At 53.3% G+C, this 22,486-nt stretch overlaps 1 protein-coding gene across 1 annotated transcript in view; it reads left to right on the top strand.

Moving 5' to 3' along the window:
* SPSB4 (splA/ryanodine receptor domain and SOCS box containing 4) overlaps window positions 1–22,486 on the top strand; it is an 80,852-nt gene that overhangs the window by 29,979 nt on the left and 28,387 nt on the right. The window lies entirely within an intron of this gene.

A 22,486-nucleotide genomic window follows, 5' to 3' on the forward strand; every position in this document is an offset into this window, starting at 1 on the left:
CATCGTTGCACAAAGCTCTAGAGGCCAGCGCTGCTTCAGAGCTCCTGGGGAGGACCAGGGAGCATAACGGAGGGGTGTGGGCCCCTGTTCCCATCACCCTGGAGTCAGTGCCGGGAGAGGAGGGTCGGGTCTCCTGGGGGCCTGGCTTGAGCAGGGTGGGTGTGGGAAGAAGATTTGGCACAGATGCCCTTCCAGGGAGTGTTGGGACAACCAGGAAACCTTTGAGAATGTCAAAGGTCCTGGGCGGGAGAGCCAGTGGGGCGGTGACAGGAGGTATGCCTGGAATGCCGAAGAGGAGGGCCTGGGGACCGCAGGGGCCAGGAGCCCCATCTGGGGAGGGGCAGCTGCTGCAAGGAAGCCAAAGCCCAGGCCACCCGGGGTTCAGGCTGGGATGGGGTGGGGAGCAGCCGTGCCCCTTGCTAGATCTGTGTCCTTGGGCCAGTTCCTGAGCCCACGGGGCCTCTACCTCCTCGTGGGTAAAAGGGGAGACCAAAGAAAAGGTTTTTACGGAATGCACTAAGATCAGGCTCTTGAAGGCCCACCGTAAACGGTACAGCCAAGTCACACCTGAGACGGTTTCCCAGAGCACTGTTGACTCTTCACGTTGACCTGTAACCATAGCCTGGGCTGAGGGGTGAGTTTAAGGTTCTGGGGTGTCCACCCTGCCTTTCCAAATGGGCTCTTTGGAGAAGGGGACCAGCACATTCTCCCTGCGTCCCCTTGGCTCCGAACATGCAGGCACTTGCCCCACGCGGGTGAACAGAAGAGTGCTGGTAGCCACTGTGCAGGGGCTGCACAGGCTTGGCCGCTCTGCTCCTGACCCAGCAGCCTTCCAGACGCTTCCAGAGTCGTTGGACGCTCTCCTTGTCCCTGACACATAGGCACATCTGGCCAGGCCTGCTGGTCTTTTTCTGACCCCACAGCACCACTCAGGCTCTGACCCCAGCCCCACGGTGTGTAAACAAATCCAGGGCAGAGGGCAGAGGCCAGAGCTGGGCTTCCCGGCACCTCACAGAGTGCCCTGGGCAGGAAGTAGCCTGGTGTCTAGTTTCCCCATGCGGCCCCCTCCCCACGCAGAAATCAGCTTCTCATCTGCAAGTCTAGCGGCGAGGTGACGGGCTGGCTGGCTGGTGGAGGGCGGATGGCCCACTACATGCCAGCCTTGGGTGGGTTCGTCGCTCAGGCCGCCTCTGGCTTTTCATGAGGTCTGCACCATGGACGTGCAGGACCCAGAGGTGAGCCCGAGCCCAGCCCCGGCCGCATTTCCTGCCACAGACCTGGTGTGCTTCCCGAAGAATGGCAGTGAAGACAAGTCAGAGATAAACCATTTGATAAACATCTCCCTGCCCCAGTGTTCTTAACATATACATACATATATCAATACACACACACACACACACACACACACACACACACACACACATGCATTCAGTCCTTTCGGCCCCATGTGGGGTCATATTAACATCCCCATTTCACGGATGAGGAAACTAAGGCTGTGAGAAGCTGAAAGGTCTCAGGGCCTGAACAGGAGTTGGAGCCTTACCCGTCTAACTCCAAGTTTGAAGGCTCCCTTTCAGGATGTCCCAAAGGCCTCCTTTCTTGCTCCTGGTATCTTTCCTCTGATCACGACGAGCTGTAGCAGGGTTTTTAAACCAGCTACTAGGCCCCATTGCGTCCCTGTTTTCCTTGCTTAGCCTCAGCTTAACGATCGGAACTTCTCTAGATGTGTGTTTAAGGCCAGGTTTTGCAGAGCTGTGTGACCTGGGCCAGCCACAGGACACTCTCAACCCCCTCCGCCCAAGCCTCAGGTGTCTTCACTGGACAGTGGGGACACCTTGTGTATCCAAGGAGCTAGAGGGGTGGCTTCCTCCAGCTGGTTTGGAGGGCCCATGGAAACCGTGCTCTGGTTTCTCCGTTGTCCCTGTGCTACCCACCCCTCACACCCCAAATAGAACCCTGGGTGGAACCCCTCTTAGTTCAGGACATGTCCTGCAGAGGACATGTGCCAAGCATGGGCCCCATGTTCTCAGCCTCCTGCTGGGAGGGAGGCTCCAGCTGGCTCTGCCCTGGGGAGAGGGGGTCTTAGGAGTGTCCCTTTCTCTAGACCAAGCCAAGGAGATGTGTCCTGCGGGTGGCTTCCCTCAGCAGGGCTCAGAACCTCCAGCACAGGAGTGTGGCCTCCAGTCCTCAGACCAGCATTTACATCTCACCAGGCATATTTCAGCCCTGCACTTTTTTTTTTTTTTAAGAGATCTTATTTATTTATTCATGATAGACAGAGAGAGAGAGAGGCAGAGACAGGCAGAGGGAGAAGCAGGCTCCATACCGGGAGCCCAACGTGGGACTCGATCCCGGGACTCCAGGATCACTCCCTGGGCCGAAGGCAGGCGCTAAACCGCTGAGCCACCCAGAGATCCCCCAGCCCTGCACTTTTGTTTACGCTGTGCCCCCTGCCTGGATGCCAGCCCCACTTCTCCATCTGCCTTTCTCAAGGCTCAGAGAGATGCCAACTTCGTTTTTAGAGTCCTCTTTGTCGGGGCACCTGGGTGGCTCAGCGGTGGAGCATCTGCCTTTGGCTCAGGGCGTGATCCCAAGGTCCCGGGATTGAGTCCAGCATTGGGCTCCTTGCAGGGAGCCTGCTTCTGTCTCTGCCTCTCTCTCTGTGTCTCGAATGAATGAATGAATAAAATCTCTTTTAAACAATACATAAAGTCCTCTTCAGGGGTCTCGGTCCATAGTCACAACTCCATTCTGTGCTCCTGGAGCACGTTTGGGTGGATAGACGGAGTCCACAGGGCTCTGTAACCCAGAAAAGATGAAGGTACCACCACCTTCTTAGAGACTAATCCTCAGATGTCGTTCTCTGTGGCTCCTCCTTGCTGGACTCTGGCCCCTGTGTCCTCTCCCTCCACTAGCTCCAGAACCTTCTGAAGGCTCTTCAGGGCAGAGGGGAAAGGCTCTGAATTGGGCAGAAAGCCCGAGTTTGAATCCTACCTATGCCATTCCAGGCTGTGGGACTCTGCACTTTTGCTTTGTTGTCACTGTCTGTAAGATGGCTAACAATGGCTCTGCTGCAGGGTGGCACAGAGAGGCCAGTGAGCCTGCCAATGTGAAAAGCCAAGCACAGCTCCCAAGGCCTGGCGTCGGGGACAGAGCTCGTGTGGATTTGTTTCTTCTCCCTGATAGCAGCAGCATGTCATAGAGTCCCAGGTAGATAGTGGGCACACAGTAAAGACTTCTTGGTTTTTTTCAGTACTTTCTTTTGTAATGTTTCTCCATTAAACGCAACCTGAAGCGCCCCATGGCCCAGAGCAGAAGCACCACGCTTGCTCAGCCTTTGAGGGGGCCTCTGCCTGGCCCTTGCCTCCTCCTCCCCCCACACACCCCTTCCCTGGCCTCTCTGTGCCCTCCCCTCTATGCCGCCCGGGCCACCGCACTGGCCTATAAATCAAACCTGTCCCTGGAGACCTCTGACCCGAACCAGATGGCCATACAACGCCAGCGCAGAGTAAGCTCAGCTTCTAACAATGCTTGACCCCTCCCCTGCCTGACCCAGGGCCCTGGAGCTCCTTTACACAGCTGCCCTGTCAATCACTCCCAATCGGTTATCCAGGCTCTAGCTGGGGGCCCTGACCTCTCAGAGACACTTAGGGACTGTCTTGGAGACATTCCATTAAGCCATATAAGGATCTCTGGAGAGTTCGTGGTGCCTACTTTCTGTACCACAGGCAGTAGCTTGGCCAGAGCTGGTGTGCTCTGTGCCATTGTCTCCCCCTCCTCCAGGAAGCCTTCCCTGGCTACAGCAGCTACTACGGCTTTTTTGCATGGAATGTCTGACCCCTCCAGGCAATCATTCATATATTGTTCATTCGTTTGACATTTACCATGCTTCCTCTGCCTGGGCCCACTGGGAAGCTGGGACATTGCCCTTACACCGCCAGGAGTACCCAGAGACAGCTATCGATATAATTACAGGACAGGGCGTTAGGGACTACAGTTGAGCGTGAGACCCAGAGCACTGTGAGAACTCAGAAGGTGGATGTGCTGTAACCGTGGTACTCAAGCTGAGTTTTCAACATTTTTTAAAAGATTTTATTTATTTATTCATGAGAGACATGCAGAGAGAGGCAGAGACACACGCAGAGGGAGAAGCAGGCTCCCTGCGAGGAGCCCGATGCAGACTCTATCCCAGGACTCTGAGATCACACCCTGAGCCAAAGGCAGACGCTCAACCACTCAGCCACCCAGGCATCCCTCAAGCTGAGTTTTGAAGGATGAGTTGGTATTTGCCAGATGAAGGGGTGTGTGTTTCAGAGGAACAGCACATGGCAGGGACAGGCATGAGGTGTGAAGCAGCTTCATAGATTCAGGGGCCGACAAATTGGAGAGCATGCTGGAAGTACACCTTGGGGAGGAACTAGGGGATGGATGTGTATTAATATGAATCAGGCCTGGTTGTCTGGGACCAAAAAATCCCAATACTGTAGGCTTAAACAAGAATAGGGGTTCACTTCTCTCGTTTAAGAGAAGCCAAGAAGCAGACAGTCCAATGGTGTTGTGAGGCTCCACGAGGTGATCATGCTCCAGGTTCCTTCTGCCTGCTACCCTACCTTCCCAGCTTGTGACTTCCATTCCCAAAGGTACCTCATGGTCCAGAATGGCTGCCAGAGCTCCAGCTTTTGCACCCACACTTCAGGCAGTAGGACAGAAGAAGATATGAAGAAGGCGCACTGTTTCCTTTAAAAAGATGTTTCAAAATCACCACACCATGCTTCCCCTTATAGCTCAGTGGTCAAAATGTGATCACATACCATTCTTCGCCTCAAGAAAGATGAGAACTGCAGTTCTTATCAGTAGGTACTGCTTTCTGTAAAGGATCCTGAGGCCCTACCCTGCCTCCGTGGGAAAGAACACCGCTCAGATAGCAGGGCCTCCCTTTGCTTGGGCATGGAGCCAACAGCATGCATCCCCGTGCTTGTCTTGCTGGTCGAGGCCAGAAGCTCCTCTCCCCCAAGGGGTCCCCAAGGTGTTTGGTGTGGTTCCTGCAAGCAGAGCCGGGCACATGATCAGTCCTTCTCCAAAGCCCCAAAGCTCAGCAGAATTCTGGGCGCGGGGTTCCTTGGTGCTCTGGAGTCTGATTTTGTTTCTGATCTACCGCCTCCTTAAGGTACCCGTTGCCCTCCCGCAAGCCTAGAGTCTGCACAGAATAGTCTGTGCAGTTAGAGCACGGACCAGGAGGACAAGAAAGAAACGCGCCGTCCCTAACTCGCTGCAGCCTCATGCCTCCGGGAGAGGTCTTCCAGAATGCAACGGTGCCTCCTGCATCCGAGGAAAGTTTTGAGCCATTTTGTTTTCACAGCCGGAAATGCCTTGTCTCCTGGTTTAATTTCACACCTGCTGTGTGTCAGAGTCCCACCTCCTACCTCGAGGGGTGGTTGGGGGAGTCACACGGGAGACGGGAGGGCAAAGTAGGGAAGAGACGCAGAGGATAGCGGTTAGGAGCACAGGCTCTGGCCTCCGCCCGCCTGGGTTCCAATCTGGCTCCGCGGTAGTCACCGTGTGACCTTGCATATGTGACTTGACTTCTCTGTGCCTTGGTTTCCTTAGGTGAAATGGGGACGAGAACAGTAGTTCCTACCCTGTAGAGCCATTGTGAGGCTCACACATGTGATAAATGTACGTGAAGGGCTTGGAGCCCAGCACGTGGTGTGTGTGTGTAAGAGGTTATTGCTCCGAAGAGCACCAACTTTGGTATTGGGCAGGCCGGGGCTTTGATTCTGGGTAAATTACTCCTCTTTGCTCTTTCCTCATTTGTAACAAAACGAGGATAACCTGACCTACCCTGTGGCCTGAGGATTAGTGACAGGATAGCTGTACAGCAACACATAGAACAGCAGACAAGTCAGAACTACAGAGAAGATTAGAGGAACCATGCCGTGTCCCAGGCTCCATCAACAGCTCCTTTAACCTAAAAACACTTGAGAAGTGGGCTGCTATTAACATTACTCCTGAGACAACTGGGGCCTAAGGACTTGCCCAAGGTCATACATCCGGTGGGAAATGAAGTCAAGGTGTGACTTCTTGGGTGAACTGATCCAGAGTCTATACCGTCCTGTTTGGGAACATAAAGAGGAGCAGGCACTGATTTTAAGAGGGGAAGAGAGCCTGGGGCTGGGGGTGGAGAGGGCCCGGAGCTTCAGGGACAGCTGCCCCTGAGGTGACACACAGCAGAGGACCAGGGCTCCTGAGCCATGGTAGTTGGATTGGCACGCAGGACCTTGACCCCAGCTCAGAGGATGAGCTCCCTGGGCCCACCTCAGAGGAGGGCTATCCTTGCAGGCCTCATGTGGCCGGCAGTGCGGACAGCATTGTGGCTGCGGCAGGGTGACAGGCAGGGAAGGTGATGGATGGGACTAGGCTGAGGCAGGCCTGGACCTCTCAGCTGCATTTAGACTTTAGCTAAACAGGAGGAGCTAGAGAAGCGTGAAGAAAGCCACATTTTTGGAAGCTTTGCGGTACGCGGAGGGGTGGCAGGCACTGCAGACTCTGTGCAGACAAGATTGCAGAGGACAGTGGAGGATGGGGCAGGCCACGTGGGGAGGTAACCCAGGAGGACAGACCCGGCAGGAGGAGAGAAGTCTAGGGTGGCCACAGTCTCTGGGTCCCAACAGTGTCAGGGCCTATGACAGCAGCTTTGTAGGATGGTCTTGTCTGATCCTCAGATGGTCCTGGGAAGTCAGTGGGACATACCCATTTCCCAGATGAGGAGGCAGAGGCTCAGGCGGTGAACTGGGGTGCCTGAGGTTGCACAGCCGGGGAGCAGCAGAGCCTGGTACCACGGGCTGGGCCCTGCGCACCCCCTCGCCGAGCAAGGCTGCCATGGGGACAGGAGAGAGGCAGAGTGGGACAAGTGAGGAGTTGTTACCTTGTCCGTGGGGGTGGGGGGACGCTTCTGTGTTTACCACCTTAAGGAATAGGCTTTTCTTTAGGAAGCAAAAGTTTGGTTGTGCTCAGTGAGCAGGAAAATGGAAGTGACCCTGGAGCAGAGATTTAGAGCCCTGTTGGCCGTTTAGGCGGCATCGTGTTTAATAGCTTGGGACCCCAGCAGCAGAGTGGTAAATCCACTCTGCGCTGTGGGGTGGGGAGTCGGGCCTCTGGGGTCTCCCTGCTTTCTGAGTTCTGTCGGGACCCACAACAACTTGCAGCCTGTCTCGGAAGTGGACCCGCAGCTGGCCACCCCGCTCCCCTGGACTGCAGAGGCTGTTAGCAGCAGCCTCAAAGGAAGGCCCTGCCAGCATTACACGGGGGACACACACAGGGCGCAGAGTTATGCTCCTGTCAGTCCGCAAGCACCAAATACATATGTGTGAATCCACACCAAGAAATAATGCTGGAGGGCTGTGCTCCAAGCAGGTCATCAAAGGTTTCTCGTAGGTGGCAGGCGGAGAGGCGAGTTTCCTGCTTCTTTATGCTGAATATACGTTACAAATCAGCATGTACACGTGGATATAAAAAGTGTTCCCCATCCATCCCCATTTTCTGGCAGGTTCTTGGGGTGCCCATGCCTCAGCCCCCTAAGCCCCCTCGGTTTCAGAGCTGCTGTGGTGGGCGTCCCGAGGCCGGTTGTTTTGGTCCTGTGGTGGCATGTGCCTAGGCTCTGTCCTGAGCAGCAGGCAGCCACTTGGCTGGATGCAGCTACAACTTGGGGGTGCCCCTCAACTGTTGCAGGGAGAGGGGTCTGTGGATAAAGGCCCCCATCTGTGTCAGTTCGTCAACATGCCCACACTTGTCTTCCTCCCATCCCTGTTGTGCTCTGCACTCCCTCTCTTATTTTCAGAGATCATCTCCCCCCTAAAAGCTATCTGCTCCCAAAGCATCATCTCAGGGGAGCCCGCATTAAGCCAAGCCCACTCTGACCAGTGTCTTATAGGGCTCCTGAGACACGTTCTAGGGTATATACAAGCACATCTGCATCCGTATCTAAATCCGAATGTGTGCTTTTCACAAAGTGCAAATGGGACCAGACTGTACTTACCATTCCGCTGCTTGCTTCCTTGGTGACTCAGTGCCACACTGCAGTGGGGAATTCAGGCGCGGGTTCGTGCACCTGGCAGCCCTTCCTGGCGGCCTTGATCCTGCTCGCTGTGGGCGCCCACGGCCCCCAAGGATGGGACCGATCCCAGCTGGAGGAGACTGATCCTCAAGGAAGGGGAGTGTGTCACAAATCCCTGTCCTCATCCAGCAGGTCAGTATTCACTGTCCAAACACTGGCTGAGCCTTCTCCACCTCCCCGGCCAGCTCTGGGCTGGGCTTTGCAGCTGCAAAGATGGGCTGACATGACCCAGCTCATTTGTCCAGCAGAAGCAGAACAGTCCAGTAAGGGCTGCAGGTGCCCATAGACCACAGAAAACAGAGAAAGGGAACCACACGGCACAGATGGCAGATAAAGGAGAGCTCTGCAGAGGAAGGGACCTCTGCGGCCTGAAACCTGGGCGTTCGCCAAGTGGGACAGAGCCCGAAGGGGTGAGGCAGGCCAAGGTGTGGAGGCAAGGGGGGCAGGGGGAGGGAGGACAGGGAGCAGATGTGGTGTTCCTCCTGACTCAGCCTATCATTTTCCTCGGCTGCGATGGATTCTTTTATCGCGACTTTCACAAGCAGGCCTGTGTCTGCCAGCAGCCTTAGGGTCAGGAACAGAGGAGATGATGGACGCATTTGGACAGAGGCCCTTACTTTGTTCTTTGGGGAATTTGTCAAAAGCCGGTTATCTTTGAAAAACCAATTTTCAGGGATTTCACAGAAATCATTCCAGAATTTGTGAGCGTTGACAGCTCTGCCCCTAATCAGCTGGGTAACCTTGGGAAAGTCACTTTAGAGCCTGCTTTGGGATTGTTCTTTTTTGCTTGTTTGAAAGCAGCTGACCAAATCTGAGTGGATCCATTTGGGGGTGGGGAGATGGGGACATTCATGAATACTTCCACCCCTTGTTTCAGCTCCTGCCTCCTTCTAGACTGCTTATAAATTAAGGGATAAGCAGAAGGATTCCCTCCCTCTCTCTCTCTCTCTCTCTCTCTCTCTGACTCCTTGCCCCTCAGATTGGGAATACACAGTACGGTCAGCCCAAAATTTAAACCCTAACTCTACCACCATGTGACTCTGCGCAAGCCATTTTTTAAAAAATTCACTCATTCTGCACATTAATTGAGCACCTACTAAGTAATAATCACTGGTAGGCACTTGAGATACGAATGGCAGAGGCAAAATAGACAAAAACCTCTGTCCTCATGAAGCTTATATTTTAGTAGATGGAAATAGACAATCAGGCAATAAGTGATTAAAATGTTAGCTAGTGATGAGTACTATGGAGAAAAGTAGAGAAAGGGCTAGAGTGTGTTGGCGGAGGCCTTGTTGAGAAAGAGACATTTGAGGGACGCCTGGGTGGGTCAGCGGTTGAGCGTCTGCCTTCAGCTCGGAGCGTGATCCCAGGGTCCAGGATCGAGTCCCGCATTGAGCTCCTTGCAGGGAGCCTGCTTCTCCCTCTGCTTGTGCCTCTGCCTCTCTCTGTATCGCTCTTGAATAAATAAATAAAATATTTTAAAAGAGAGAGAGAGAGACATTTGAGCCAAGAACTTGAAACAGGAGTAGCAGTGAGCCTTGTGGGTACATCTGGGAAGGGCCATCCAGGCAGCAGTAACAGCAGGTGCGAAGGCCCTGAGACACATGTACTGTGCAGGGTATGAAGCCAGAGGAGGTAGGCACAGGGATAGACAAGACAGATCAGGCATGGCATGTAGCTTTTTCTCTGAGTGAGGTGGGGAGTCACTACAGACTCCTGGGAAGAGGAGCAACATGTTCTGCCTTAGGTTTTAGTGGGATCTCTCTAACTGTGGTCTTCAACAGATTGCAGCGTGGCCAGGGTAGATGCATGGAGTCCCCTTAGGAGGCCACTTCAATACAAGGGCTGGTGGCCCGGATCAGGAAGGTAAATCATATATTTTAAAAATTCCAACAGCATTTGCTGGAGTGGGTGAGAGAGAAGGGGGTCAAGGAGTCAGGGATGACCCCACACACACACACACACCCACCCCAGATTTTGAGGCCGAGCAACTGGAAGGGTGGAGATGCCATTAAGTGAGATGAGAAGACCACAGGTTGGGGTGGCCATCAGGAGCCTGACCTTGGGCACGGGGGTGGGGGTGGGGTGGGGTAAGATGCCCATAGGGCATTTGGGAGGAGGTGCTCCGGAGGCAGGCGTGTAGAGGGTGCAGGGGACAGGCCCAGCATCTATAAAAGGTAGATGGCTTTTATAGCCACGACACAGTGTGAAGTCCCCTGGGGAATGAGCGTAGTAACTGAAGGGAAGAGGTGCCAGGACCAAGCCCTTAGGCACTGTAATGCTTAGAAACCAAGCCTCAGTTTCTCGTCCTGCAAAATGGGAATTGAAACCAGAATCACCTCCTAACAGCTGTGGTCAAGATCATATGAGACGCTGTGTATATTATGCATATATTAACCATCTAATGACAAAGGGCATGGGTGAGGGTGCCATAAACACGAACCGTTATTAGGGATGGAAAGAGTTGTTCTCAATGGGAAAGTATGGCCTCCACGAGCGCGGGGCCTCTTATCAGTGCCGTTTAACTCTTGAATCCAGTCTCTGTTATCTTTGACCATCAGAGGTGTCCTGAGCAATAAGACGGGACATAATTGCCCCCACGTGGTAAGAGAGAAATCGGGGGCCCAGGGAGGTTACAGGAGATGTGCAGCTTTTCACCACATCAGCAACAGAGCCGGGGCTTGAGGGGACACCCCGACCCACGCCGCCCCGACTCCTGCTTCTCTCACATTCCTGCCCCGGCCCGTACAGGCCGCAGAGGGCTCGGTTGGGTGGCACCGGGGCTGCTGGCCCGTGAGCGTGGGGATGGCAGCTTTCCTCGGGACCCGCCACGACAGCTGTGCTCACCACCAATGGTCCCCGGGCCCAGGTTCACGCTGCGTGGCCGGGGACACGGGCTGCAGCCCCAGGGAGGTGGTGACAGCGCAGGGGGACTTCCCTTTGTCAGGCAACTTCCTTCCCGAGCAGCAGCGAGGCAGCGGAGCTCATTCACATACTAGGTCTGCTCAGCAACGCCTGCGTGAGCCCCGGTGCTGCCGTTCTCCGCAGCCAGCGCCTCGCCCCCCGCACAGCCCGAGCTCTGGAAGGAGCCGCCAACCGGCGTGGGACGTTGGCGCGGAGGCCTGGGCCGGCCTGGAGTCAAGCTGAGCTGGGTTCCGATCTCCGCTTCCTTTGCCCCCAGCTGGGGACCTGGTGCAAGCTGTTTTACCTCTTTGAGCTTCTGCACTCTCTCTCTTCTGTATGGGGGGATGGGGTGGGGGGCACCCTTGGTTCCCGGCGTAATTATGGACTAGAAATAACACGCAGGGTGTGTGGCTCGAAACAGGCCTCGTAAGTCGCAGGTGAGGGGATGGGTGTGACGACGATGAGCATTAACATTACCAGCAAACAAAATGAAAACTCTCAGGGTGAAATCAACCAAAGCCTTTCTCCCTCACTAGCCACATCTACTGCTCTCCACCATCGAAGCCGCTGGCTTTGCCCGTGTCCTGCCCATGAGCTGGCCCTCTGGGGGAATGACCGGCTGCGGGAGCTCAGTCTCCTGCGCCCAGGGCCCCCCAAGCTTGCTGATGGCAGGGGAGTGGGCCTCCAGGCCTCGGCACCCTGATGCAGGGAGAGCGGGGAGGGAAGCTAAGGAGGGGTATGCAGCCTGGGCACCGTCTCAAGACAAGGAGGGAGAAGAGGCATTGCCTCCAGCCTCTGGAAGGGACCCCGTCCCACGTCCAGTGGGTGCTAGATATCCCACAGACTCCTTCACCCCTGCTCCACCGTACAGAGGGGCTGCTCTCCCCATTGTAAGAGGCTCAGAGAGAGGAAGCAACTTGCCCATGGTCACATAGTCTGATGCTTGGACTCCTGCTCCTTCTCCTCTGCCTCCCTCCCTCTGTCCTCAGAGGAGGGCTGTGGGCCACACCGTGGCTGCAGGGCAGGTGTCAGCACTGGGCCTGGGCAGGGGGCAGTGGTCGGGCTGAGTCTGACCTGCCTGGAGATGAAAGGTGCCAGGATCCCTACTCAGAGAGGAAGAGGAAGCAGAAGGCGGGCAGCCCTGGTGCCGTGGGAGCATTGGCAGAGGTCATGCAGGGAGCAGCCGCGTTGTTTTTCTCATGATAGAGTCGGCAGGGAGAAATCAAGGCTTCTTGGAACTTAAACCTAACAATGCCAGCTGGCCATAATGACAACAGTAATAAAATACGTAGTAATGCCGTATATTGCGGTGGGCACTTTTCATACTGTCAGTCTTCCCAGCAGATCTGCCCCGTAGATGTTACTTCCTCTTCTATTTTGTAGATGAGGTCACTGGGGCTCAGAGAGGTCACTAAATTTGCCCAAGGTCACTCAGCTAACAAGTGGCAGAGCCAGCATCCAAACCCGGCCTGTCTCATTTCAAAACTATGCTCGTTCTGTTGTACTAACTGAGTATAATTTGATTCATCAGAATGTTTGATCTTAAGTGACAAAGAGGAGGCCCAGAGAGGTTAAGCTGGGCGTGAGGCCCACAGTGGATTAGTCACAGCTGGGGAAGCTTCCGGACCTCCAGAGCCACCTTACCACCATGCACTGTTGGAGGAGGGCTGTGTGCCAGCCGCCAGGGCCTGGCTGGTCTCCCCTCTTTCCTCCTTCCACATGCATATTTATCACACACACTTATGTATATTTTTATGAGCAGCTCAACCTCTGCAAGAGACGCAAACTGGAAGCCGATTGTCTTCCTTACCAACTGGGTATGGAGAGCCATCTGCCCATTCCCTGAACTCCCGCCAAACGGCCTCCCCCTCCGACACCACATAAACATTCTATATGACCTTGGACAAGTCATTGCCACTTTCTGGGCCTCAGTTTCCTTTTCTGGGAAATAGGTGCCAGCGGCATCTCCCTCTGGGATGGCAGGGTGCTTTATAGTGGGGTGGTGTCTATAAAAAAAGTCAGCCAGGTGCCTGGCACCCAGTCAACATTTAACAAATGCCACCCAGGCCTGGCCTGGTTCTCTTTGGCGCCCAGTAGCTGGCTTTGCTTATTCTGTGTCTAGAACAATATTTGCAGCTGTCTTGCTGCCTGGGGCCAGTTGGGGTACAGTGGTCCCGCTCTGCAGCCAAGGAAGCTCGTGTCCATCCTCCTCTTCCTCCAGTGGCTCCTCTAGCAGCCCCTGTTCCTCTGCCTCGGCTCCCTCTGCCCGACCGGGCATTATCCACCCCCACTCCCTCCTCCACAGCATGGGCTGCATGGTAGGTGCTTGGGAACTTGGTGAGTGCTCGACTTCATGCTCGGGCTCTATGCAGATCTGTGCTGACTACCACAGGGCATCCCAAGGAGCCACTGAGCCAGCCTCACCCTTGGGGTGGCTCCTCGCCTGCACACCCACCTCGTGAGGGCAGCTGAGCTGAGCAGCTAGCCACTCCTTCCACAAAATTCTGTGCCCTGAAAAGAGAAGGCCTCTCAGAGGAGGCAATTTTTTAAAGATTTTTTTTATTTATTAATGAGAGATACAGAGAGAGAGGCAGGCTCCATGCAGGGAGCCCTAGGTAGGTACTTGATCCCGGGTCTCCAGGATCACGCCCTGGGCTGAAGGCGGGCGCCAAACCACTGACCCACCCAGGCGTCCCAAGAGGAGGCAATTTTTGAGTTGACCTGAAGAGAACACAGGTTAGATCTTTTGCTTCCTCTTGGCTTTTTTCTTTTCTTTTCTTTTCTTTTCTTTTCTTTTCTTTTCTTTTCTTTTCTTTTCTTTTCTTTTCTTTTTTTTCTTTTCTTTCTTTTCTCTTTCCTTTTCCTTTTCCTTTTCCTCTTCCTTTTCCCTTTACTTTTCTTTTCTTTTCTCTTTTCTTTTCTTTTTCTTTTCTTTTCTTTTCTTTTCTTTTCTTTTCTTTTCTTTTCTTTTCTTTTCTTTTTTCTTTTCTTTTCTTTTCATTAGCTGATCCCAAAAGTCCTGTAACAAAAGGCTTTCAAGTGGAAACCCCTTTACTGTGCCCTGAGGAGGAAGCTGTCACGGGCTAGGACCGAGACTCTAGTGGAGGACCTGTCATCCCTCGCGGGGCCTGAGCTGACTGGCCGGTGCCCTCCGCGCCCCCTGGCCTGACCTCAGTGTCCCTACCGGCGCTGAGGGCGTCCTCCCGCTGTGGGAGCTGGCTGTGCCACCCCATTGCTCCGGGGAGCAGCCCTCCGTCGCGGTGTGGAGGTGCTGTACCGCCTCCTGTCCTCAGGATCGCTCTGAGTGCGCCTTCTGGCCCCGTCGTGCCCCGTCCCGCTGCAAGCCGGCTGAAGAACACATCCTGCCTGTGTCCCTGCCCTCCTGCCTGGGCCTCCCTTGTCCCCCACCCTTGTCCCCCCCCTACCCGTTTGCTCTGTGGCTGCACTTTCCACCTCAGAGAACAAGAGGGGTGCAAGGTGGGCACTCAGAAGGGCCTCGGGGCACCAAGGAAGCACTTGATGGGGAGAGGTGTTGAGGAAAGGCCTGAGCAATCCAGCCGTGGACCGTGCTCCCGGCGCGGCCTACGTGGTGTGCGTCCGAGTGAGGTGCGGGGCAGGCCTGCGGAGTCCGGGGACCACTGCTGCGGCCGGCTGCGGGGGGCATGTTCAGGGAGGGATTTCCGGCTACTCGGAGGCGGAAAATTTGAGACTGTAAGCGCCTCAACAGCTGTGTGCTCTGCACTGTTTGGGCCGCTGCCTGGAGCGCCATGGCTACGGGCTGAATACAAATGCATAATGGAAGAGGCTGTCCTGGGGCTCAGAACAGGCTTATTCATCCCTCGCTCCCCCACCTGCTCCCTGCCCGGCTCCCCTGAGACTTCTCTGGGACTTGATGTTGTCAAAACTCATATACATCCCAGTGTCATCTGGCCCTGTTGTCGGCAAGGCCCCAGACATCAGGGGGAAAGAGGGAATTCTCGCTTTTTTCCCTAAGTGAGGGAATCGATGGGGGAGGGAGGGCCCGGATCCGCCCAAACCTTCCTGGGAAGCAGCTGGGGCCTGGAAGGCACACGGATGGCTAGGGATCCCTGGTGTCCCGTCCCCCGGGCACTTGAGGTCATCCCTTCAGTGCCTTCTGCTTTGGAGGCTGGGCCGGGGGCTAACCAGGGTGGAGCTGGCGCTGTGGGTGGAGGGACTCTCCCAAGATGATGGAGATCTTGGGTCCAAACTGCTGGACACCCGCGAGACCCCTGTGACAGAGCCTGGGCTCGGAGTCTGGGCCTGGATTTGGAAAAACCATAAGAAGAGCATAGAAGGAGTAGGAAATTACACCTGACACAGAAGTGACAGCACCACGTATGCTTCCCTCTGGAAGAGGAGCCAAATCTGGGAGGTGATGACGACCTAGGGCTATAGGTAAATGAGCCAGATAGGTTCATAAGACAGCAAGTGAGGTAGATGCAAAGAGCAAAGGAGGTAGATGGCCTGGTAGATAGTCAGGGCTTCTCCAACACGGGTTATAGTGGAACCTCACCTCCTTTCATCTGGACCACATACTTCTTTTGATGTAGCCTCTGTTAGTCTCAGCTAACTAAGCAGCCAGCTCACATTGTCTAGTCTCAAGAAGTGTATGACTCTTATTTCACAGAATATACTGTCAGGCCGGTTCTCCTTGTCCTGCCAGCTGGATTTATCTCCAAGGCTTTATTTTTTTTTTTTAAAGCTTTATTTTTTTTTTAAGATTTATTTATTTATTCATTCAGAGAGAGTGAAGAGAGAGGCAGAGACACAGGCAGAGGGAGAAGCAGGCTTCCTGCAGGAAACCCAATGTGGGACTCGATCCTGGGTCTCCAGGATCACACCCCGGGCTGCAGGCGGCACTAAACCGCTGCACCACCGTGGCTGCCCTCTCCAAGGCTTTAAAACAGGACTTTATAGGAAACCCTGACGGGACCCATCTTACTACACTATGCCAAATTTCCTAGGGTGTGCAGATCATTTGTTTTTTTTTTTTTTTTCTTTTTAAAGATTTTATTTATTTATTTATGCTAGACCTAGAGAGTGAGACAGAGGGAGAAGCAGGCTCCATGCCGGGAGCCTGACTTGGGACTCGATCCCGGGACTCCAGGACCACGCCCTGGGCCAAAGGCAGGCGCTAAACTCTGAGCCACCCAGGGATCCCCTCATTTGGGTTTATAATTCCAAACTGGGTGTCATCTATCATTTCTGGCTTATGCTTCTTACGTATTTGGAAACATCGTAGCAGACACGTTAAAACATACAACATCCTTCGTTTGCCGTAATGAAGGTGTGACGGTGAGTTGAGTTGTGCTGTACTACACTTGGCTTCCTGACATAATGCCCTTTTTCTAGGGCAGATATTTAAAATGTAAATGTATTAACTTTAATTTTGCTGCCTTCTTTCAAGTAAGTTTACCAACAAACCAGCCAATAAATTTACCCCAACCTCCAGTGCATTTTAAGGATTTTAAGGAAGATTTATAATGCAGAGCCATGTGCCTGGAGCGCTGCGTGGCTGCAGCAGGCCTGTCATTTGCGCCCCCTCTTTCCAGGTCAGCCGCATTAGCATCCTGCCTGAACTTCCTGTCTCTGGGTTCCCTGTCCTCAACCGGGTGCCTTTTATACATGCCTTCCAGACTCATCATCCTGAAATACCATTCCTTTTTGTTCCATTCTTTCTTGACAGTCTGGGTTGGAGCTGGAAGCAGTCCCAGGCCTGCCTGGGCCTTTCCATCACTAGCTCCCAGCCCCGGAGTGACCTAAGGTCCTCGTGCCCTAATGCAGGCCATCCCTGACATCAGGCCAGGGCCTCTGTCGGCCGTTGGGCCCACCACACTGCCTGCTCCAGGCCCCTGGCCTCTCCCAGCATGGGAATGGGAAGGCCTCCGCTTTGACTTTCTGCTGGTCTCCCAAAGGAGAGAGAGACTGGTCTCCTCGCTGTTAAAGGCAGAGGGACGGGTTCAGGGACGTGCAGGTAGCCATCCCCGGGACGGAGGACTGGATGGTGCTAGGACGTGGCTGGTGCAGCAGGTCGGAGGGCTGGTGAGCCTCAGACTGGGTGGCAATGTGGTCATATCTGGAAGATAAATTCAATAACTTCAAATAATTAACATTATCCAATCTTTAATTGTATTTTTTTTAACATTTATTTATTTGAGAGATAGAGAGAGAGAGACAAAGTGCCTACAAGCAGGTGTGGGGGAGAGGGAGAGAATCTCAGACAGACTTTCCTCCACTGAGTGCAGAGCCCCACATGGGGCTTGATCCCAGGACCCTGAGAGCATGACCTGAGCGGAAATCAAGAGCCAGACGCTTAACTGACTGAGCCACCCAGGTACCCCTAACCATTAAAATTATTTTTAAATAAAAAAGAATAAATTACTAGTAATTATAGTGGCCCATCAGTGTGTCCCCATGGCATTTGAGCCCCCCTACTCTGAGTTCCCATTACTGTGAGTTCTCCCCATACTCGCATGAACCGGTAGGCTTGGAGGAGGTACTGCAGGCGTCCGGGCCACACAGGCTGGGACGACAGCCCTGTCCATCTGTGTGTCAGATCCCTGTCCTCGTTTCCCCAGGCAACCACCTTCTCACCCCGCAGCAGGGATTCACCGATTGCTGGAGAAGTGCAGCATTTCACTGTCACGCTGCCTAGGCCTTTCGCAGTGCCGAATGGTTTTCGTTACTGCGGTGCAAGGATTAAAAATCTGTTTTAGGGACACCTGGGCAGCTCAGTGGTTGAGCATCAGCCTTCAGCGCAGGTCGTGATCCCAGGGTCCTGGAATCTAGTCCTGCATCGGGATCCCTGCGGGGAGCCTGCTTCTCCCTCTGCCTATGTCTCTGCCTCTCTCTCAGTGTCTCTTATGAACGAATAAAATATTTTTTAAAATCTGTTTTAATAGCCCCAAGGACAGCTCCCGCCACATTATTTTTTATTTTAGTATTTTTCTGTTTCTTCTTTTGTGTTTACTTTTCCAGATAAGCTTTAGTTAATCATTCTGGCAAGTTCCCCCCAAATCCCATTGGTGCTTTAATTGAGATCATACAACACTTTCGGGCTATTTTAGGGGACAGCTGACATCTTTGAGTTATCGAGGACTGCGGCCCAAACATAAAATAGGTCTCTCCATTTATTTCCGGTTTCTGTTATGTCCTTTCTTGTGATTCACGTTTTTTTCTCTTACAAGCCTCACACATTTCCTGATGTGTTTATCCTCAAGTATTTTATCTTTTTTGTTGTTATCATGAAAGGAATCCTACCTTCCATTGTATTTCCCAACTTGTTATATGTCTACAGGGAAGCTGTTGATTTGTTGATGACCAGTAATTTTCTGCCTCACTGAATTCTTATTTCTCTCCAAGGTTCTCTTTTGGTTCTCCTGGGTGTTATAGGTATACAAGCAAACCATCTGCAGAAAATGACAACTTTGCCTTCTTCCTTTTATCTAATTATTTGGCTAGTACTCCAGAACAGTGATAAGTGGTGGTGGTGGTGGGATGGTATAATTTTTAATAACTAAATGGTTCGTGACCAAGTAATTATATCATAATTTAATTAACTGCCCACTATTATATACATTTAGGTCATCTCCAACTTTTCCCTCTTATAAGTAACAATGCAGTCGAATGCTTTTGCACCTGCTGGTCTTTTTATTTATATCAGCATGATAGATCGGTAGGAGTAAAAATAATAGGTCAAGGAGTATGAACTGTTTCTGAGATTGCTGATTCTCAGTGCCAAACTGATTTTCCAGAAAGGGTTTCTCTAATTAATTAAACATGTATATGTGAAAGCTTCAAATAGTGGCTGGTGCCTTGCAGAATCTCAGGATTGGGGCACCATTTCCTCAGAGAGGATGTATTATTAAGTGAGCTTGGTGGTCAGTCTTGTCGGGAGAGTGTTTTCTAGTCAACTCAGACCTGGTTCAGAACAAGAGATTGTGACATCATAAGGGGCTAGTGCTGAGGCCAAGTCTTGGGGTCCCCTGAGCTGCAGTCCAGCAGAGCCTGTGTTTACCTTCTTCTGAGAATCCCCTCTGCTGGGGACTGTGGTAAACTACACTACCATTGGGCATGTGTCCAAGATTGTCCTGACTGGTCTTGCCCAGGCCCGAGAAGCCACTCGTCTGTGGCAGGGGTCATTGGGTGGCTCTCTCCCTCTGTGCTGTCTCACTCTTCCTCTCCTGGCTCTGCAGAGGGGCCAGGTGCGGGGCTGGTCTTGTTCTTCCCTCGTAGCCCTCGTCTTTCCTTTCATAAAGGAAACAGGGTGGTATGGGCTTAATTGTGTTCCCCTAATATTCTCATGTTGAAGTCCTAACCCCCAGAATCTCAGAACGTGACCTTATTTGGAAATGAGATACAGTAAGATGTGGTAAGATGACATCACTAGTGTGGGTTCTAATCTAATATGATGGGGATCCTTATAAAAGGGAAATAGAGACACAGACACTGGGAGAAGGTCACGTGAACAGGAAGGCAGAGATTGGGGCACATATCTCCAACCTGAGAACCACCAAAGACTGCCAGCAAACCACCAGAAGCTAGGGGAGAGGCCTAGAACAGATTCTCCCTCACAGCCCCTGAAGGAACCCACCCTGGTGACACTCTGATCTTGGACTCGTGGCCTCCAGAACTGTGAGACCGTAAATTTCTGTTGCTTAAGCCCCTCTAGTCTGTGGCACTGTATTAGGGCAGACAATGCAGATGAACTCATAGGGCAAAGGCTCCTCTGCTCAACCAACATGAAGCAAAGGCCTCTTTGCTCAGAAAGATGGGTCCAGATGGCTTCCACAGATGAGGCCAAGGGTGAAGAGGGGCATGGGAGGAGCACAGCCTGTAGAGTGAGCATTCTGGATCCCAAGACTTAGCAGCCCTGGTGTGGGCCTAGAGCCTAGAAAGAGAGACGAGGGTGGCCTGGGTGCCCAAGGAGCTAACCACATGGCAACTCCCTGGGGAGTGTTTGTTGCACAAACCCAACAGAGTCCCTGTGAAGTGGTCAGAGGCCTCTGCTCTCCAGGCCCAAGCCCTGTAGCTACCCCGCTAGTGTTGGATGTCACTTCAAGGAGGCAGAGGACTGGCTTCTCGTGAAGCCTACAACTCTGCAGGTGTAGACAGAGGTGGAGGTTGTCACGGGTGAATGATACGGGCCCTAAAACCTGCTATCCAGACCTTCCAAGGCTGGCAGTAGAGGAGGGCCCTGTGGAGAAGGGTGGGGGACCTCGGAGCATAGCTGCTTGGGGACTGCCACAGCCCCCAGCAGGCTGGCCCAAGCTCTGTAGCAGCCCGCCCGTCCCTTCCTCCCTCACCACTGCAGACACGCAGGCTGGGTCACTGGGGGAAACCCAACTAAAGACTTGGTGAAACAGACCTTGCCAGACCAGAGGCCGGGGACCTTGTTTCCATGGCAACACCGCATCTTCAGCTTGGGGGAGGCCACCCCGAGACCCCTGCCCAGAATCTCATTCTGCAGCTGGGCAGAGACTTTGGAGTCCAGCCCAGCCAGCTCTGCCACAACTGGTTCATAATCGTGGCTGAGCTCCTCAACCTCTCTGAACCTCTGTCTTCTCATCTGTAAAATGGAGATAGATCCCACCTGTCACAATTCTCCTGAGGACTAAGTAATATAACAGATACATACTGCCCAGCACGGCACTGGCACATAGAAGTGACCACTGCTGGGGTGCTCTTATCATTACCTGCATATTACTCCCCAAATGATGGACACCTAGGTTCTGTCCACCTTACAAATATTTTTCCTTTCCCTTAAGCTGAGCAGCAGACAGCTCACAACACAAGAGGCATCAATGATGCACACTCATCTTAAATTAATCATAATAGGTTCTGCACTATTCATTTCCACTCACTAGCCCTTGCTCACCAGAGACATTTTAGGATTTCCCGAAAGCATTTTCAGGGATGCTTGTAAATTCATTCGGCTTTGTTACAGGCAATACTCCCACTCCAGGCTCTTTCCTCCGTGAATGCTTCTCCAGCCACACGTTCAGAGCCTCCCCAGGGCAGTGGAGGCCTTCATGATCCCCATATAAATGAACTGAAATCCTAATAGTTTGTTCGTTTGTTCATGCTTTCATTGATTCACTCCTTCCTTCATCAAAGAGCAGGAATTACTTAGGTGAGAAAGGTGTATCCAGGAAGAAAGAGCAAGAAGTCACAGTTATAAAAGGGCTCTGGGTCTGGGGGCTGCTCAGCTTGGCTGGGGTTAGAGGGGAGGATGGTAGTGATTGACTAAATATTTACTGACCACGTCCTAGGTGCCAGGTCCTGTGCAAAATGCTGATAAGACAGTGGACAGGGGAGCCAGGGAGCCTGCCTTGGAACTTTGAACTCAGCAGGAGACATGTCACAGCCAATTACAGAAATTATCCTGTGGTTGCTGTGGTGTTGGGGTGCCACACAGGGGAAGCAGAAGGTGCTGGGAGAGTGCTTGAGGGGGCTCTGGTCTGCCTTGGGGGGGTGGTGTCAGAAAAGGCCAATCTCGGGGACCTCTAAGCTTAGAGGAGGAATTAACTAGCCAAGTGTCTGTTCCACGGTGGGAGTGAAGAAAAGGGTATTCCAGGCAGAAGGAGGAGCATATGCAAAGGCCCTGAGGAGAGAAGGAGCCTGGTATAATTTAGGAGCTGCATTCACAAGTTGCATGCATGGAGCACGGCAAAGAACAAGGCTGAAGGGGCACGTGGGGTCCCACAAAGGTTAAAGGGAGCAAGCAGGAAGTAAAGCTTCGTGTAGATAAGACTTTCAGGTTAGGATAATTTGGGGAGTGAGGAGATTTACAAAGTCACAAACAGGGGTCAAGGGCAGGTGGCCAAGTGGCACCCTTGAGATGCCTCAAGTTCCATGCGACTGCTGGAGGAAAGCAGCGCCAGGGAGGAGAATGCTGCCCGGCAGGACTCCCCAAGCCTCAGGGCCGCCAGGCATCCTGCCTGTGGGTGAGAGGCCGCGCCTCTACCTCCACCTCCCACCTGGGCTCCAAGGGCCTCCTAGGCCCTTTCTTCCTACCGTCCCTGAATCCTAGAGGTGCAGTCACCGCCATGCGCAGCCTGCCCTTTGTCCAGCATCTCTATTTGCAGGCCTTAAAAAAGGATTTCCTGCAGCCTAAGCTAGCTGTGGTAACTTAGAGGACACGAAATGGCTCCGAAGTGGCCATGCCTGGCCTGTGTGCTGCAGAGAGGTGTCTGTGCATCTCGGTTTTCCAAGAACCGGAGATCAGACCCAACAGCCAGCTCCAGCAGGATTTAGACATTGTCACCTGTCCCAAATGTGCATCCTCGGGAGCCAGCAGCTGCCAGCAACCGGGAGCCACGGCCCCTCTGAGGCATTGACGAGGCTGAGCTGGCCTGCCCTTCCAGGACGCACTTAGTTCTACAGGGAGAGCTGAGAACAGTGCCGTGGGGTGGCCACAGGCCGGTCACACGAGGCCCAGAGCAAGTC

This window comes from Vulpes vulpes, chromosome 11 (assembly GCF_048418805.1).
Source record: "Vulpes vulpes isolate BD-2025 chromosome 11, VulVul3, whole genome shotgun sequence".
Taxonomy (NCBI): domain Eukaryota; kingdom Metazoa; phylum Chordata; class Mammalia; order Carnivora; family Canidae; genus Vulpes; species Vulpes vulpes.